This window comes from Chiloscyllium plagiosum, unplaced genomic scaffold (assembly GCF_037043375.1).
Source record: "Chiloscyllium plagiosum isolate Xiang-an unplaced genomic scaffold, Cpla_swu_hap1 HiC_scaffold_27, whole genome shotgun sequence".
NCBI lineage: Eukaryota > Metazoa > Chordata > Chondrichthyes > Orectolobiformes > Hemiscylliidae > Chiloscyllium > Chiloscyllium plagiosum.
In genome coordinates, this window is record NW_028270165.1 from 93,377,932 (window position 1) to 93,395,822 (window position 17,891).

General features: G+C 47.8%; 4 protein-coding genes across 6 annotated transcripts in view; 2 read left to right on the top strand and 2 right to left on the bottom strand.

Annotated features, from left to right (window-relative positions):
* Nucleotides 1-17,891, bottom strand: part of LOC148145051 (uncharacterized) — a 234,563-nt gene that overhangs the window by 215,411 nt on the left and 1,261 nt on the right.
* Nucleotides 1-17,891, top strand: part of LOC148145053 (uncharacterized) — a 258,116-nt gene that overhangs the window by 174,082 nt on the left and 66,143 nt on the right. The window lies entirely within an intron of this gene.
* Nucleotides 1-17,891, top strand: part of LOC148145055 (uncharacterized) — a 222,097-nt gene that overhangs the window by 114,617 nt on the left and 89,589 nt on the right. The window lies entirely within an intron of this gene.
* LOC148145057 (uncharacterized) overlaps nt 1-17,891 on the bottom strand; it is a 109,227-nt gene that overhangs the window by 82,147 nt on the left and 9,189 nt on the right. The window contains exon 1 of one of the 3 annotated variants that reach the window (XM_087975506.1): nt 13,366-13,670. The exons of 1 other annotated variant lie outside the window; for it this stretch is intronic. The gene's annotated coding sequence lies outside the window, so the exon portion shown is untranslated. Of the gene's footprint in view, nt 1-13,365; nt 13,671-17,891 lie in introns of those variants that run through there. One more of the 3 variants, XM_087975509.1, reaches the window with a different exon arrangement.

Genomic DNA, 17,891 nt, shown 5'->3' on the forward strand with positions numbered 1-17,891 from the left:
CCACCAATCTCCATGTACAGCGCATCATCCGCCGTCATTTCCGCTACCTCCAAACGGACCCCACCACCAAGGATATATTTCCCTCCCCTCCCCTATCAGCATTCCGTAAAGACCACTCCCTCCGTGACTCCCTCGTCAGATCCACACCCCCCACCAACCCAACCTCCACTCCCAGCACCTTCCCCTGCAACCGCAGGAGGTGCAAGACTTGCGCCCACACCTCCCCCCTCACCTCCCTCCAAGGCCCCAAAGGAAACTTCCACATCCGCCACAGATTCACCTGCACCTCCACACACATCATCTATTGCATCCTCTGCACCCGATGTGGCCTCCTCTATATTGGGGAGACAGGCCGGCTACTTGCGGAGCGTTTCAGAGAACACCTCTGGGACACCCGGACCAACCAACCCAACCACCCTGTGGCTCAACATTTCAATTCCCCCTCCCACTCCACCAAGGATATGCAGGTCTTTGGACTCCTCCATCGTCAGACCACAACAAAACGACGGTTGGAGGAAGAACACCTCATCTTCCGGCTAGGAACCCTCCAACCACAAGGGATGAACTCGGATTTCACCAGTTTCCTCATTTCCCCTCTCCCCACCCTGTCTCAGTCAAATCCATCAAATTCAGCACCGCCTTCCTAACCTGAGATCCTCTTCCCGACCTCTCCGCCCCCACCCCAGTCTGACCTATCACCCTCACCTTGACCTCTTTCCACCTATCACATTTCCGACGCCCCTCCCCCAAGTCCCTCCTCCCTACCTTTTATCTTAGCCTGCTGGACAAACTTTCCTCATTCCTGAAGAAGGGCTTATGCCCGAAACGTCGATTCTCCTGTTCCCTGGATGCTGCCTGACCTGCTGCGCTTTTCCAGCAACACATTTCCAGCTCTGATCTCCAGCATCTGCAGACCTCACTTTCTCCTCAAAGATCTCTGCTCTTAACAACTGGTCTAAGGTAGACGTCTGTACGGTTAAATCCTCTTTAGGAGAAGAGTTCCAACCTCTGTCACCCCGGGTATGTTCGGTGGTCACAACGAATATGCAAACAAAAAATTTGTCAGTTTTAAGTGCTCAGTAACATGGATCCAGGAAGTCGAATATGGTCAGCGCTCAGGTAGGTAACATCAGGTAATTGTCAGGCAGAACAATCTGCAAAATCGGGCAAAACAGATATGCGCTCCGGCTCAGAAAGCTGCGCAAGGGACTCAGGCAAAAACAGATATGCGCTCCGGCTCCGAAAGCTGCGCAAGGGACTCAGGCAAAAACAGTTAGGCGTTAGTGAAATAAACACTCTAGGTAAGTTAAAAGGTTAGGAAAAGCTTACCAATCAGGACTCTGCGATGCTGCTGTCAAATTGATCAGGCTTTTTGGGCTGGTGAGGGTCAGAGAGCAGACAAGAAACTAACAGAGTAAATCTAACTACTGGAAGCCTTAGATTTAACAGGCGCTTCCCCCACCTTTAGAAAACTTCGACCGAAGGTTGTCTGCTCCCTGTTCCGCCAACGTTGCCAACTTGCCGTTGTCTCTTTTCCTTCACGCGTCGGGCTCACCAAATGTTAAGACGGACCCGCGGGGTCCCGTCTTTGCGTGTTCTTTCGGAAGGAGAGACTCACACTGGCAACTATGGTTAGATGCAGACAGCCGTTTATTCACAGAATCTTAACTGGTACAATGAATCTACAAGCATGCATTCGTTGGAGAAGGCGTTCTGTCTTCTCGTTCAAACTTGACACAATTATACTTCGTGCTGCCTGGAGTCCCCGGTCAGTTCGCCTTCCCCATTGGTCCATTCATCTGCGCGCGCTGGGGATCCGTCCTCCTATTGGCCGCATCGAAGTGCCTGTCCAGCTCCTGCTGTGCTTGACAATGGCTCAGCCATCCCCGGGAGCGGTTCCGATCCCGTATTCAATAGTTCATTGTTTCAAGGAATTACTATGCGTCTGACAGGCTAGCCATTTTCAATAGTTTCAGTTTAACTAAATTGACAATTACACTTATCAACTTTAGACTTAAATAGAGCCATTCACACTTAACAGTTACAGGTTCCGATGAGCAATTCACACTTGTCTAACAGTTACAGATTCCGATCGGTTTCTTTATTAATCCCGAGTTTCGATGGGGCAATTGATACTGGCTGGTATTTACAGGCTCCAAGATTTAATTAACATTATGCATATCCCTTACAAGTTCCAGCCAGGTAGTCATGCAGTCGCCAGCAGCAGCTCGCTTGGCTGTTGTTAACCATTTCAGGGCTGGAACTAGAAGTGTCTGTTGCAGAACTAGTGTCACCCTCCCTAGCCCTACATTAAACATCCCAGTGAAATCTCCCCAACAATATGTAAATCCCATAACATCTTTTGATTCACATTCTCAAGATGACTTCAGTTTTATTTTGAAAAAGGTCACAACTCAGCCCAGATAAAGGTGTGAGGTTCGAGTCTGTCAATGTCCCAATTTTGAATCAGACTGGTTCTATTTCCAAAGTATGAATTTATAAAATATTACATGGATTGACTGCCTGCAGACTGTGCACTTTTTGAGCAAAATTGAAGGTATCTGCAAACATAATTCTGCCAATACAAATTTACCCAAAAATGATATGTGAGTTTATGCATGAGTGCACATAAGAGTGTGATGGAGTATATGCCTGTGAGTATGTTGGGGGTGTATGTGCGTGTCTGAGAGAGCACGTGTGAATGAGTGAGGTATGAATAAAAGCAAGGGCTTGCGTTTTGCTAAAGCAAGGACGGTCAGGACTTGTACAGTTAATGGTAGGGCCCTGTGTCATGCTGTAAGAGAGACACATGGTGGGGTTCAGGTACACAGTTCTTTCAAAGTTGCTTCGCTGCGAGACAGGGTGGTTAAGAAGGCGTTTAGCACACTTGCCTTCATTGTTCACCCTACTGAGTATAGGAGTTGGGACATCATGTTGAGGTTGTACAGGATGTTGGTGAGGCCACTTTCAGAGTACTGAGTATGGTTCTCGTGTCCCTGTAATAGGAAGAATACTATTAGAGAGGGTTCGGTAAAGATTTACCGGGATGTTGCCAGGACTGGAGGGTTTGAGTTATAATGACAGGCTGGGACTTTTTTCACTGGAGCACAGGAGGTTGGGGGGTGACATCATGGAGATTGATAAAATCACGAGGAGTGGAGGTAAGGTGAATAACAAAGGGCAAATGAACAGTAACTTTGAACAGAGATGTTCTTCCATTTCTAACCTTGGTTGACCCATATGAAGCATTTTTACTGATAGCTCCATAATCACGTTCCTGCTGGATTTTTTTCAGGACAAACAATTTCTGGTGGGAGAAATTCTGCATCCTGGGAAGGCAGGGAAATGAGAAAAAAAGCTGTTAAAAGCATTTGAACTGTGGGCCCATGAGCTCTCGTGGGAGCAGTGCATTTGCCAAAACATTTCGGAGGAATTCTGTGTAACTGTTGGACTGAAAATAGTTTCCCCACTGAATGTGAAACAGGTATTGAGAACGTTGCGCATTATAGATTGCGTTCTTGAGGACCGGAGGAGGATTGAATTTGCCAACGTGAACCATACTTTGCAGAGAGAGGAAATTTCTCCAGATGGAATAGGTTGATGGAAGTCAACAATTGTCAGATTATTTCATGAAAATAACAGCTGGTGTGGGGATCCCAGAAGAGGGGCGTCTGTAATGAGCACACAGAAACAAACCCTTCAGTCCAGGCCAACCAGATATCCTAAATTAATCTAATGACCCATTTGCCAGCATTTGGCCCATATCCCTCTGAATTCTTCCTATTCATGTCCCCATCCAGATGCATTTTTTTCTTCGGAGAATACTTGGGTGAGAGCCAAGATATGCAATATCTCAATGTATAATAATGAAGCAGCTCATTTATTCTGAAATCATTTCAATTAGTTGGTCAATTGCCAAATAATAGCTGCATAACTGTTGTCAATATTGATATTCAGGAAAGCTATTTTGTTTCGTATATTTCCTTTGTAAAGATCGTATCCAAATTATAAAATGAATGTATTTTCATATGAAATAAAATTTGCAGTGTTTTATTAAATGGTTGAAAGTAACTTTGCACTGAATTGCTCCATTTGGGATTAAACATTGTGACTTAGATAAAAGTGATCTTTCATAATTTATAGTGAGTCTATTAACAAACGAATGTTGCCATTTGCTCTCAAGTTCACTCAGATTCAATTTGAAATTCTTGAATGAGTTGAATAAGGGGTAAAAAGTAAATATTTATTGCCCTTTTCTGAAATTCTCTGCTCTGCCATTGTATTTGGTTCAACAAAATATGTATCTCTCTTCATAACTTTGATATCACCACAAATCCTAGGAACCCCATCCAGAACAAACATATAAATACAAAGTAGGAGACAACAGCTTCGCTTCACTTGGAGGTCACCACTGATGATGTTACCTAGCCAGGTAATGAAACGTCCAGATATCAAACCTACAGCTCAGCGAGCAAACCTGCACCCTAAACATTCTACTTTGCACAATCTGCAGGCAGTCAGTACATGTAATATATTGTCAATTCCGCTTGGAAAATAGATAATGGGCCCACTACTTTTTGGATGTGAGCATAAGTGGTATAGTAAGTTTGCTGATGACACCAAAATTGGAGGTGTAGTGGACAGCGAAGGAGGTTACCTCAGATTACAATGGGATCTTGATCAGATGGGCCAATGGGTTGAGAAGTGGCAAATGGAGTTTAATTTAGATAAATATGAGGTGCTGCATTTTGGGAAAGCAAATCTTAGCAGGACTTATACACTTAATGGTAAGGTCCTAGGGGGTGTTGCTGAACAAAGAGACCTTGGAGTGCAAGTTCATAGCTCCTTGAAAGTGGAGTCGCAGGTTGATAGGATAGTGAAGATGGTGTTTTGTATGCTTTCCTTTATTTGGTCAGAATATTGAGTACAGGAGTTGGGAGTTCATGTTACTGCTGTACAGTTGGAATATTGCGTGCAATTCTGGTTTCCTTCCTATCAGAAAGAATTTGTGAAACTTAAGGGTTCAGAAAAGATTTACAAGGATGTTGCCAAGACTGGAAGATTTGAGCTATAGGGAGAGACAGAACAGACTGGGGCTGTTTTCCCTGGAACGTCAGAGGCTGAGGGGGGACCTTATAGAAGTTTATGAAATCATGAGGGGCATGGATAGGATAGATAGACAAAGTCTTTTCCCTGAGGTGGGAGAGTCCAGAAATAGAGGGCATAGGTTTACAGTGAGAGGGGAAAGATATGAAAGAGACCCAAGAGGCAACCTTTTCATTTAGAGGGTGGTACGTGTATGGAATAAGCTGCCAGAGGAAGTGGTGGAGACTGGTACAATTACAACACTTAAAAAGCAACTGGAGGGATATGGGCCCCGTGCTGGCAGGCGGGACGAGATGGGATTGGGATATCATGCACAGGGATGTGCAGGTTCGGTGCATTAGTCACGGGTAAATGTTGAGCAATACGGGCAGGGGAATTGCGTGGGTGGGTTACCCTCCGGAGGATCAGTGTGTAGTCTTTGGGCCGAGTGGCCTGCTCCCACACTGTTTGGAGTCTCTGAAGGGGAAGGGATTTTTGTAAAATGTGCAAGGCAATGCAGCCATAGTGCGGGGGCCTGCTGTTGGCCTTGCCCCGCCCCTTGCTCCTCCCCCTGTTGTTGAGCTGTCTAACAAACATCTACTCTTTCTCTGCCTTTTTGTTGGGGGCAACTGAAGCTGTAACAATGTTGGGACACAATAAAGGTTACCTGAACATTCTGCCGGACTCAGACTCTCATTGAAAGCTTAGAGCTCCAAGCGGTTTTTGTTTTAAAGCTGCTCATTTCTTGCAGCCTCCTGCATTAAGTTTCCAATGTTGTATATCAGATGGAGCAGTGACTGAGTAGCTGGTTTCGTTAGAAGTTTACATTTTTTGGGAGTGCAGGCACTGCATTGTTTCAGCGGCAGTTTACTGGCAGCACTGGGAAGTGTGGGCTGTGTTCATTAGAAAGGAGGTGGAGGTGCTGCTGTTGGACGAGGTGGGACATGGTTTAAAAATCACAACACCGGGTTATCGTCCAACAGGTTTATTTGGAAGCACTAGCTTTCGGAGCGCTGCTCCTTCATCAGGTAACTGTGGAGCAGGATCATAAGACACAGAGTTAAGAGCAAAAGGTCACAGTGTCATGCAACTGATATGATATATTGACAAATGTAGATTGCTGTTAAGTCTTTCATCTTTTAGAATGGGTTGCAGGTTTTATTTCATTAATGTGTACATCGCAGTACTACTATTCAGTCATATTCTCAAGATCACAAGGGTTTTTTTAAACTGGTGACATCTCAGCCCAGACAATGCATGAAAGGTGTGTCAGTATCCCAATCTCAAATCAGACTGGTACTATTTCCAAACTAGGAATTTATAAAATATTACATGGATTGACTAACTGCATGTTGTGCGCTTTTTGTGCAAAGTTGAATAGATCTGTAAATATAATTCTGCAAATGCACCCCATCGTTATATGTGTGCGCGCGCACGCGAGAGAGAGAGTATGTGTGCACATGCTTTGTAAAGGGAGTGTGATGGAGGAGAAGCCTGTAAGAGGGTGTGTGTACATCTGAGAGAGAGCGTGTGTATGAGAGAGGTACAGATAAAAGTGAGGGATTGCATTTTACTAAAATAAGGGCAAGACTTGTACAGAGGGATATGGGGGGGGGGGGGTTCAGGTACACACTTCATTGAAAGTTGCATCACTGGTTGGAAGGGTGCTTCAGAAGGCATTCAGCACACTTACCTTATTTGTTCACACCATTAAATAAAGGAGTTGGGACATCATTTAGAAGTTGTACAGGATGTTGGTGAAGCCACTTGTCGAGTACTGAGAACGTTTCTGGTGGCCCTGTAATAGGAAGAATACTATTACAGAGGGTTCAGTAAAGATTCACCAGGATATTACCAAGACTGGAGGGTTTGAGTTATAAGGAGAGGCTGTGAATCTCTTCACTGGAGCACAGGAGGTTGAGGGGTGACCTCATTGAGATTGATATAATCATGAGGTTCTAGGTGACATGAACATCAAAAATAGCGAGGAGCCTGCACGGTGATGTCAAGTGACTGGGGGTAGGAGGGGGTGGGTAGAAATTGTGGCAGTTGGACACTTTAAATCCATCAGGAACAGCATCTCCATATAGCATACTGTGCATGTCAGGTGAGGTGCCAGAAGACTAGAGGTTGGCTAACATGGTGCCACTGTTTAAGAAGGGTGGTAAGGACAAGCCAGGGAACTATAGACCAGTGAGGCCAACATCAATGGTGGGCACATTGTTGGAGGGAATCCTGAGGGAGAGGATGTACATGTATTTGAAAAGACAAGGACTGATTAGGGATAGTCAACATGGTTTTGTGTGGGAAATCATGTCTCACAAACTTGATTGAGTTTTTTGAGGAAGTAACAAAGAGGATTGAGGAAGGCAGAGCAGTAATGTGATCTATATGGACTTCAGCAAGGCGTTTGACAAGGTTCCCCGTGGGAGACTGATTAGCAAGGTGAGATCTCAAGGAATACAGAGAGAACTAGCCATTTGGATACAGAATTGGCTCAAAGGTAGAAGACAGAGGGTGGTGGTGGAGGGGTGTTTTTCAGACTGGAGGCCTGCGACCAGTGGAGTGCCACAAGGTTCGGTGCTCGGTCCTCTACTTTTTGTCACTTATATAAATGATTTGGATGCGAGCATAAGAGGTACAGTTGGAGGGAGAGGCTGAACAGGCTGGGGCTGTTTTCCCTGGAGTGTCAGAGGCTGAGTGGTGACCTTATAAAGGTTTAAAAAATTATGAGGGGCATGGACAAGATAAATAGACAAAGTTTTTTCCCTTGGGTTGGGGAGTCCAGAACTAGAGGGCATAGATTTCGGGTGAGAGGGGAAAAATAGAAAAGAAACCTACGGGGCAATTTTTTCACACAGAGCGTAGTACGTTTATGCAATGAGCTGCCAGAGGGAGTGGTGGAGGCTGGTACAAATGCAACAATTAAGAGGCATTTGAATGGGTATATGAATAGGAAAGGTTTGGAAGGATGTGGGCTAGGTGTTGAGGAACGGGACTAGATTGGGTTGGGATATCTGGTCGGCATGGACGGGTTGGACCGAAGGGTCTGTTTCCATGCTGTACACTTCTGACTCTATGCTGGTTCAGCAAAAGCCGCGCATGCTCTGTCTGCAGAAACAGTGCGAACCCTTCTTCAAATGGACCAATGAGAAGCCAGACAAGGAGCCTGGGCCTCCTGCCAATCAGAGCTCCCCAATTGTCTGAATGCGGAAGATGGACCATCAGGTTCTGAAGCTGCTGCTCCTCTCCAAATGAAGATCGAGCTTCACCTCAGACTGCAACGCCCTTCCTCTCTCCGCCATCTGTGAGTACGGCACTGTCTTTACCATTTCGTTTTTTCATTCTGGGGTTAAATTGTTGACTTGCAGCAACTGAAAAGAAAGCGAGTGAATCTAGGGAAGGGACAGAGTCGGGAAACGTTTGTCCAGGTCTGTGTCTCAATTGGCAAACGCACGGCAAATGCAGGCCCACAGTGTGAAGTTATAGCCTCGGTTATGAAAAAATAACTGCTGAAAGGAGGTACGTTGTTTAAATGGTGACATATTGGGATGTGGAGAAAGTGAGGACTGCAGATGCTGGAGATGAGTGTCGAAAAGTGTGGCACTGGAAAAGCACAGGAGGTCAGACAGCATCCGAGGAGCAGGAGAATCGACGTTTCAGGCATGAGCCCTTCCTCAGGAATGATGTGTGGATGTAAAACGTGGCCTCAGCGTCCTTCCACACCAGTCACTGCCAGTTGTCAGACGGATGCAGCAAGCAATCAGCGAGGCAAGAGGAATATTAGCAAGAGGAATTGATTTCAGAAGTCGGGATGTCGTCCTGCAGTTAGGGGGTCATTGAATATATTCAAGGCTGAGTTCATCTGATTTTAGAACAACCATGAAGTGGATGTTTATGGGGGAAGGCAAGTAAAATGGTTTCAAGACCAGTACAGAACAGTTACAGAGTCATACAGCACAGAAACAGACCCTTCAGCCCAACTAGTCCATGCTGACTATATTCACAAACTAAACTAGTCCCACCTGCCTGTGTTTGCCCCATATCCCCATGAACCTTTCCTACTCATGTACTTATCCAAATGTCTTTTAAACGTTGTTACTCAACCTGCATCCACCATTTCCTCTGGACATTCATTCCACACAAACCACTGTTTAAAACAAAGGTGCTCCTCATGTGTTTTTTAAATCTTTCTCCTCTCACCTTAATTTGCTCCCTAATCTTGAAACGACTCATGCCGTTCACCTTATCTTTGCCCCTCATGGTTTTGTAAACCTCTATAAAGAGAACAAAGAACCTTACAGCACAGGAACAGGCCCTTCAGCCCTCCAAGGCTATGCTGATCGAGATACTCTTATCTAAACCTGCCGCCTATTTTCAAAGGATCTGTATCCCTCTGCTCCTTGCCCATTCATGTATCTGTCTAGCTACATCTTAAATGACGCTATCGATCCCAACCCTACTGCCTCCGCTGGCGATGCATTCGAGGCACCCACCACCCTCAGTGTAAAGAACTTTCCATGTACATCTCCCTCAAACCTTTCCCCTCTCACTTTGAATTCGTGACCCTGAGTAATTAAGTCTTCCCCTCTGGGAAAACAATTCTTCCTATCCACCCCTGTCTAGACCCCTCATGGTTTTTCGGCCTCAATCAGGACCCCCACCCTCCACCTCCTTATTTCCAATGAAAATAATCCTAATCTACTCAACCTCTCCTCATCGCTCGTGCTCTCCATAACAGGCAACATCCTGGTGAACCTCCTCTGCACTCTCTCCAAACGTATCCACATCCTTTTGGAAATCTGGCGACCCGGAATCGTACGCAGTATTCCAAATGCGCCAAACCAAAATCTTATGTAACTTTAACATGACCTGCCAGCTCTTTTACTCAATCCGTCCGATGATGGAACGCGTGTTGTATGCTGCCTTGACCACTCTATTGACATGCATTGCCACTTTCAGAGAACAATAGACCCAAACAGCCAGATCTCTCTGTACATCAATTTCCCCCAGGACCTTTCCATTTACTGTATAGCTCGCTCTTGAATTGCATCTTCCAAAATGCATCACCTCGCATTTGTCTGGATTGAACTCCATCTGCCATTTCTCTTCCCAATTCTCCAATCTATATTCTGCTGTATTGTCTGACAGTCCCCTTCACTATCTGATATTCCATCAATCTGAATGCCCATCTGCAAACTTGCTAATGAGGCACCCGATACCTTCACCTTTCAACCTCCTATGCTCCAGTGAAAAAAGTCCCAGCCTACCCACCAATAGGTGTGAATTCTGTCTGGGTCCCAATGTCGAGGCAGCCTGACATTTTTGATAGAAAAGCTCTGCATTTAAATTGCGTTCTTGAGAAAGTTACTGAAAACAGGTTCTGGGATTAACATACCAAAGAACAGAAACAGTTAAGCAGTTAGATAACACGTTCGAGTGGGAAGTGTGTATAACATGATCTCACAACTCCTATACTCAATGCTATGAGCAATGAAGGAAAGCAAACCTAACGCTGCCTTCACTAATCTGTCCACCTGAGACTCCAGCACTCCAAGGTCTCTTTATTCTGCAACACTCCCCTTAACTGTGTCAGTCCTGCCTGGATTGCTTGACCAAAATGCAAACCTCTGATTTCTCTAAATTAAACACCAACTGACACTCCTCGGCTCATCAACCGATCCCATAAATTCTAATTTATAGTGAACTCTTTCCTCTCTTATTCCTTGGAAGCTGAAAATCGCCATCCCACAATCAGTCCCTCCATTTTCACCAGTTGGACTGAAGGGGCTGTTTCTGTGCTGCATGGCTCTGTAACTCGGCCCTGTACTAGTCTTAAAACCATTTTCTTGCCTTCCCCATAAACATTCACATAAAAATCAGATGAACTCAGCCTTGAATATATTCAATAACCCCCTAACTGCAGGAAGACATCCCCACTTCTGAACTTATTTCCTCTTGCTAATACACCACTTACCGTGCTCATTGCCTGCTGCACCTGTCTGACAACTGGCACAGAAGGACACTGATGCGCCTCTGAACATCCAAGCATCATTCCTGATGAAGGGTTCGTGGCCAAAACTTTGACTGTCCTACTGATCGGATGCTGCTTGACCTGCTGTGCTTTGCCAATTGTGGTCTTCTCTACATCGGGGAGACCGAGCGTAAACTTGGGGAACGGTTTGCTGAGCATCACAGCCGGGTCCGCAGAGGCTGAGCTGACTTCCCAGTCTCCACCCATTTTAAAGCCCCTTCCCACTCCCCTTCTGACATGACTATCTTTGGCTTCCTCCATTACCACAACAAACCAAACCACAAATTGGAGGAACAAAACCTCATCTTCTGTCTGAGCAGTCAACAGCCCGGAAGACACGACATTGAGTTCTCCAATTTCAAATAATCTCCCATCCCATCCCCCAACACACTTCCCAACCCCTTCCACTCTTCCCTGCCAACTAGATTCCTTCCTCCCATTCACCAACCAGGTCGTACCAGGTTATGGGGATAAAGCAGGAACAGGATACTGATTGAGGATGATCAGCCATTATCACAACGAATGGTGGTGCTGGCTCGAAGGGCAGAATTGCCTACTCCTGCACCTATTGTCTATTGTACCCTCTACCTGTCTCCACCTTTCCCCACTTCAATACCCTGACCCCAGCACACCCTTGTTCCACAGCTCTCCCTATACCCACCCCCAGTCCTGAACAAGGGTTACACCAGATGCCTCAACTTCTCCACCTTCTGATACTGCCTAGCTTGCTGCGTTCTTTCAATCTCCTGCCTGTCTATTTTGCTAATTGAGAACAAAGGCTTGGACCAACTTTTCCCGACTCTGTCCCCTCACCTGGATTCACTCCCATTCCTTTCAGTTGCTCCAAGTCAACAACTGAACCTCAGAATGAAACGTAAATGGAAATGGGGGTGAGAAAAGAGAATGCCTTACTCTCAGATGTTGGACAGAGGAAAGAAGTTGCAGTCTGAGGTGAACCTCAATCTTCATTCAGAGAGAGGAGCAGGAGCTTCAGAACCTCATGGTCCAACTTCCACATTCACCAATAGGGGAGCTCCGAATGGCAGGAGGACAATTCTCCCTCCGGTCCTCCAGTGCTCCTTATTTGTCCATCAAACGTAGGTCTCGCCCCTTTTCTGCCGACAGCGAGGAACATGCCCAATGTTTTGGTGACACCAGCAAACGTGTGCCCTGCTTGTTGACACTGAGGAGTGTACACAATATACACTGTAGCAATGCTGGTGTCATTGACAGATTTTAAGTGTCCAAAATCCTATGGGAGAACAAAAAGGGTACAGCCATAATTTTTTTTCCATGTGGCTCAATATTTGATTGCTTTTGCATTTGTCTGGCTGCTCAATGTGTAAGTCTTTTCCTCAGTGTTGGGGTGAGATTCACAACTAGAGGGCATAGGCTTAGGGTAAGACCACAAAGGTAACTGAGGGGCAACGTTTCCATGCAGAGGGAGGTGCATCTATGGAATGAGCTGCCAGAGGAAGTAGTGGAAGCCGGTATAATTACAGCATTTGAAAGGTATCTGGCTGGGTATCTGAATAAGAAGGGTTTAGAGGGATATGAGTCAAGTGCTGGCAAAGGGGACTAGATTAATTTAGGATATCTGGTTGGCATGGACAGGTTGGACCGAATGGGTCTATTTCCGTGCTGTACATCTCTATGACTCTAAATAATAAAAAGTCTACTTTTCCAAATAACAAACTATATCCATGTTAACAAGGCTTAGTGCACCACATGCTTTACTAACTATTCTCAACAGGTCCTGCCCCTTCAATGACTGAGGAACATGTACATGCTGGTGCACAGTATCCTTCACTAGTATTTACACACTACCCTCAGCAATTGCACAAGTAACAGCAAAGGGCAAACAGCACAAGGATTAAACACACAGTGAGGGGGAAAACAGCACAAGGATTAAACACACAGTGAGGGGGAAAACAGCACAAGGATTAAACACACAGTGAGGGGGAAAACAGCACAAGGATTAAACACACAGTGAGGGGGCAAACAGCACAAGGATTAAACACACAGTGAGGGGGAAAACAGCACAAGGATTAAACACACAGTGAGGGGCAAACAGCACAAGGATTAAACACACAGTGAGGGGCAAACAGCACAAGGATTAAACACACAGTGAGGGGGAAACAGCACAAGCGCCAGTAAAAGCCGATGGAAAGTGAGTGTAAAATGTCACTATGACAGGACAGGCCCCACATTCCTTCCCCTCCGTCCCCCCCCACAACCTGCCTCACCTTTCACGTCCCGGGCCCAGTACCTTCCAGGTGGCCCCATAGTTGACACAGGGGCCGCCCCACGACCAGTAGAACTCCACCACCCCGGCGGCCGACGAGTTCCCAAGCAGGCCCTTAACCCCATCCGCCTCCAGAATGCTCACCGGCTCCTGGCTGCTGTACAGCCGGCCGGTGTGGCCGTGACACAGCAGCTGCGCCAGGAAGGCGGCGGCGGCCAGTGACGGGTGTCTGCCCCGGGCCGCGCGGCGCCATTTTCCTAACGGCCGCCCTCCCGCCGCTTCCTCGCTCGAGCGACTTCTCCTCCCAACCGCCTTCGCCCCCGCGTGACGTCTGCACGGGGGATGGGCGGGGCGGGGCCGGGCGGGGCGGGGCGGGGCGGGGCGGGGCGGGGCCGGGCGGGGCGGGGCCGGGGGATGGGCGGGGCCGGGGGAGCCTCACCGTCACCAAGCAACAGCCACCTCGCGCTACAACTGCTCATTCACAAAAACAAACTCTCCTGTCTCGCTCTGCAGCTGCAGGGGGGACACTGCCACGTTTCCAGGAGCCCTGTCTACATTGGGAAAGCTCACGGCTCAATTTAAACAGATATTCCCACATCTAACGGAACGGCGTCATATCGATTGGGGGCAATCTGCATTTTAAAGGGACGTGGACATTTTAACGGGTATTTCTGCAAATAAAGAGGTTTAAATGGACGAGATTATATTTCAAAGGGATGTGGGCACATTCCAAGGGATATCTTCACATGTAAAGTGACGCAGTTATATCTAAATGAATCTACATTTCGAAGAGACGTTGCCCTATTTATAAGTAGAGACAGTAGGTGTGAATTCTGTCTGTGTCCCAATGTTGAGTCAGACTGACATTTTACTGAGAAAAGCTCTGCATTTAAATTACATTCTTGAGAAGGTAAGTTAGAGATTCTGGTGTCGGTTAGGGAGGATTGGCCGTGCTAAGTTACCTATAGTGACCAGGGATGTACAGGTTAGGGTGGATTGGCCATGGGAAATACGCAGTAAGGGGTTGGGTACGGGTGGGATCCTGTTCAGAGGGCCAGAGTGAAATAGATGGGCTGAATGGCCTTCTTCCACATTGTCAGAAATCGATGACCCTCTCCACCAAAGGAGCATTTTATCTGCATCTATCCTGTCAAGCCCCGTTCAGAATTCTCCTGGGTTTCAATAGAGGTATACAGCACAGAAACAGACCCTTCGGTCCAATTCGTCCATGCCGACCATTATTCCAAACTAAACCAGTCCCACTTGCCTGCATTTGGCCCATATCCCTCTAAACCTTTCTATTCATGTACCCATCCAAATGTCGTTTAAATGTTGTAACTGTACCTGCATCTACCACATCCTCAGCAAGGTCATTCCACATGCAAATCACTCTCTTTCAAAATGTTGCCCCTCCGGTTCCTTTTAAATCTCTCACCTTACATTAAAAAAAATGCCCGCCTAGTTGAGTTCCCCTGCGCTGGATTGTTCTATGTTCTAAACTTAGTGCAGGAGGCTAAAAGAAATGAGCAGCTTTAAAACAAAAACCTCTTAGAGCTCAAAGCTTTCAATGAGAGTCTGAGCCCGGCGGGAAGTTCAGGTAACCTTTATTGCAACTAAACTTTGTTACAGCTTCAGATCCCCCCAGCAAAAAGGCAGAGAAAAAGCAGTTGCCTTTTGAACAGCTCAAGTGTGCACACACCACACTTGCCCTCCTCCTCACCCCCCCCCACACCACACTTGCCCTCCTCCTCACCCCCCCCACACCACACTTGCCCCCCTCCTCAACCCCCCACACCACACTTCCCCACCCTGTTTTTACTATTGGGTAAAAACAATAACTGCAGATGCTGGAAACCAGATTTTGGATTATTAGTGCTGGAAGAGCACATCAGTTAAGGCAGCATCTGAGGATCAGTAAAATCGATGTTTCGGGCAAAAGCCCTTCATCAGGAATAAAGGCAGAGAGCCTGAAGGGTGGAGAGACAAGTGAGAGGAGGGTGGGGGGGGGTGGAGAGACAAGTGAGAGGAGGGTGGGGGGGGTGGAGAGAAAGTAGCATAAAGTACAATAGGTGAGTGGGGGAAGAGGATGAAGGTGATAGGTCAAGGAGGAGGGTGGAGTGGATAGGTGGAAAAGAAGATAAGCGGGTAGGACGAGTCATGGGGACATTGCTGAGCTGGAAGTTTGGAACTAGGGTGAGGTGGGGGAAGGGGAACTGAGGAAACTGTTGAGTCCACATTGATGCCCTGGGGTTGAAGTGTTCCGACGCAAATAATGAGGCATCTAGTGGCAAGGGAGCGGCAGTGAAGGAGGCCCAGGACCTCCATGTCCTCGGCAGAGTGGGAGGGGGAGTTGAAATGTTGGGCCACGGGGCGGTTTGGTTGATTGGTGCAGGTGTCCCGGAGATGTTCCCTAAAGCGCTCTGCTAGGAGGCGCCCAGTCTCCCCGATGTAGAGGAGACCACATCGGGAGCAACAGATACAATAAAATGATATTGGTGGATGTGCAGGTAAAACTTTGATGGATGTGGAAGGCTCCTTTAGGGCCTTGGATGGAGGTGAGGGAAGTGGTGTGGGCGCAGGTTTTGCAATTCCTGCGGTGGCAGAGGAAGGTGCCAGGATGGGAGAGTGGGTTGTGGGGGGGGGGCGTGGACCTGACCAGGTAGATACTGAGGGAACGATCTTTGCGGAAGGCAGAAAGGGCTGGGGAGGGAAATATATCCCTGGTGGTGGGGTCTTTTTGGATGTGGCGAAAATGTCGGCAGATGATTTGGTTTATGCGAAGGTTGGTAGGGTGGAAGGTGAGCACCAGGGGCGTTCTGTCCTTGTTACGGTTGGAGGGGTGAGGTCTGAGGGCAGAGGTGCGGGATGTGGACGAGATGCATTGGAGGGCATCTTTAACCACGTGGGAAGGGAAATTGCGGTCTCTAAAGAAGGGGGGGCATCTGGTGTGTTCTGTGGTGGAACTGGTCCTCCTGGGAGCAGATACGGCAGAGGCGGAGGAATTGGGAACACGGGATGGCATTTTTGCAAGAGGTAGGGTGGAAAGAGGTGTAATCCAGGTAGCTGTGGGAGTCGGTGGGTTTGTAAAAACTGTCGGTGTCAAGTTGGTCGTCACTAATGGAGATGGAAAGGTCCAGGTAAATTTAAGGTCAGGGTGGAATGTGTTGGTGAAGTTGATGAATTGCTCAACCTCCTCGCGGGAGCACGAGGTGGCACCAATGCAGTCATCAATGTAGTGGAGGAAGAGGTGGGGAGTGGTGCCAGTGTAATTACAGAACATCAATTCTCTACGTAGCCAACAAAGAGACAGGCATACCTGTGGCCCATACGTTGCCCATGGCTACCCCTTTGGTCTGGAGGAAGTGGGAGGATTCGAAGAAGAAATTGTTAAGGGTGAGGACCAGTTCAGCCTAACGAATGAGAGTGTCGGTGGAAGGGTACTGGGAGAGGAAAAAATGGAGGGCTTGGAGGCCCTGGTCGTGGCGAATGGAGATGTAGAGGGATTGGATATCCATGATGAGGAGGAGGTGTTAGGAGCCGGGGAAACGGAAGTCTTGGAAGAGTTGGAGGGCATGGGTGGTGTCTCGAACGTATGTGGGGAGTTCCTGGACTAGGGGGGTTAGGACAGTGTCGAGGTAGGTAGAAATGAGTTCAGTGGGGCAGGAGCATGCTGAGACAATGGGTCGGCCAGGCTTGTGGATCTTGGGAAGGAGGTAGAACCGGGTAGTGCGGGTTCCCGGACTATGAGGTTGGTAGCTGTGGGTGGGAGATCTCCTGAGGTGATGCGGTTCTGTATGGTCTGGGAGATGATGGGTTGGTTATGGGGGTTGGGGTCATGGTCGAGGAGGCAGTCGGAAGAGGTGTCATCGAGTTGGCGTTTGGCTTCAGCGGTGTCGAAGTCAGTGCGCCAGACTACCACTGCACCCCCTTTATCTACTGGCTTGATGGTGAGGTCGGGATTGGAGCTGAAAATGTGTTGCTGGAAAAGCGCAGCAGGTCAGGCAGCATCCAGGGAACAGGAGAATCGAATTTTCGGGCATAAGCCCTTCTTCAGGATTGGAGCAGAGGGATTGGAGTGCTGCGAGTTGTGAGGGTGAGGGGTTGGAGTGGGGGATGGGGGTAGACAGTTGAGGTGGTTAATGTCCCAGCGGCAGTTGGAAATGAAGAGGTCGAGAGCAGGTAATAGGCCAGCGCGGGGTGTCCAGGTGGATGCAGTGCGTTGGAGGTGGGTGAAGGGGTCCTCGGAAGGTGGGCGGGAGTCCAGATTGTGAAAGTAAGCTCGGAGGCAGAGGCGGCGGAAGTGTTTGATGTCACGGCGTGTATTAAATTCATTGATGCGTGGACGGAGGGGGATGAAGGTGAGTCCTTTGTGAGGACTGATCGTTCGTCCTCAGTGAGGGGGAGGTCTGGACGGATGGTGAAAACTCGGCAGAGCTGGGATCTGGTGTGGGTCTGGAGCTGGGAGTGGTGGCGGAGCCGGTAACTGGAGTGGGTGTGATGGTGGAGGGAATGGGGGTGGAGTCATGA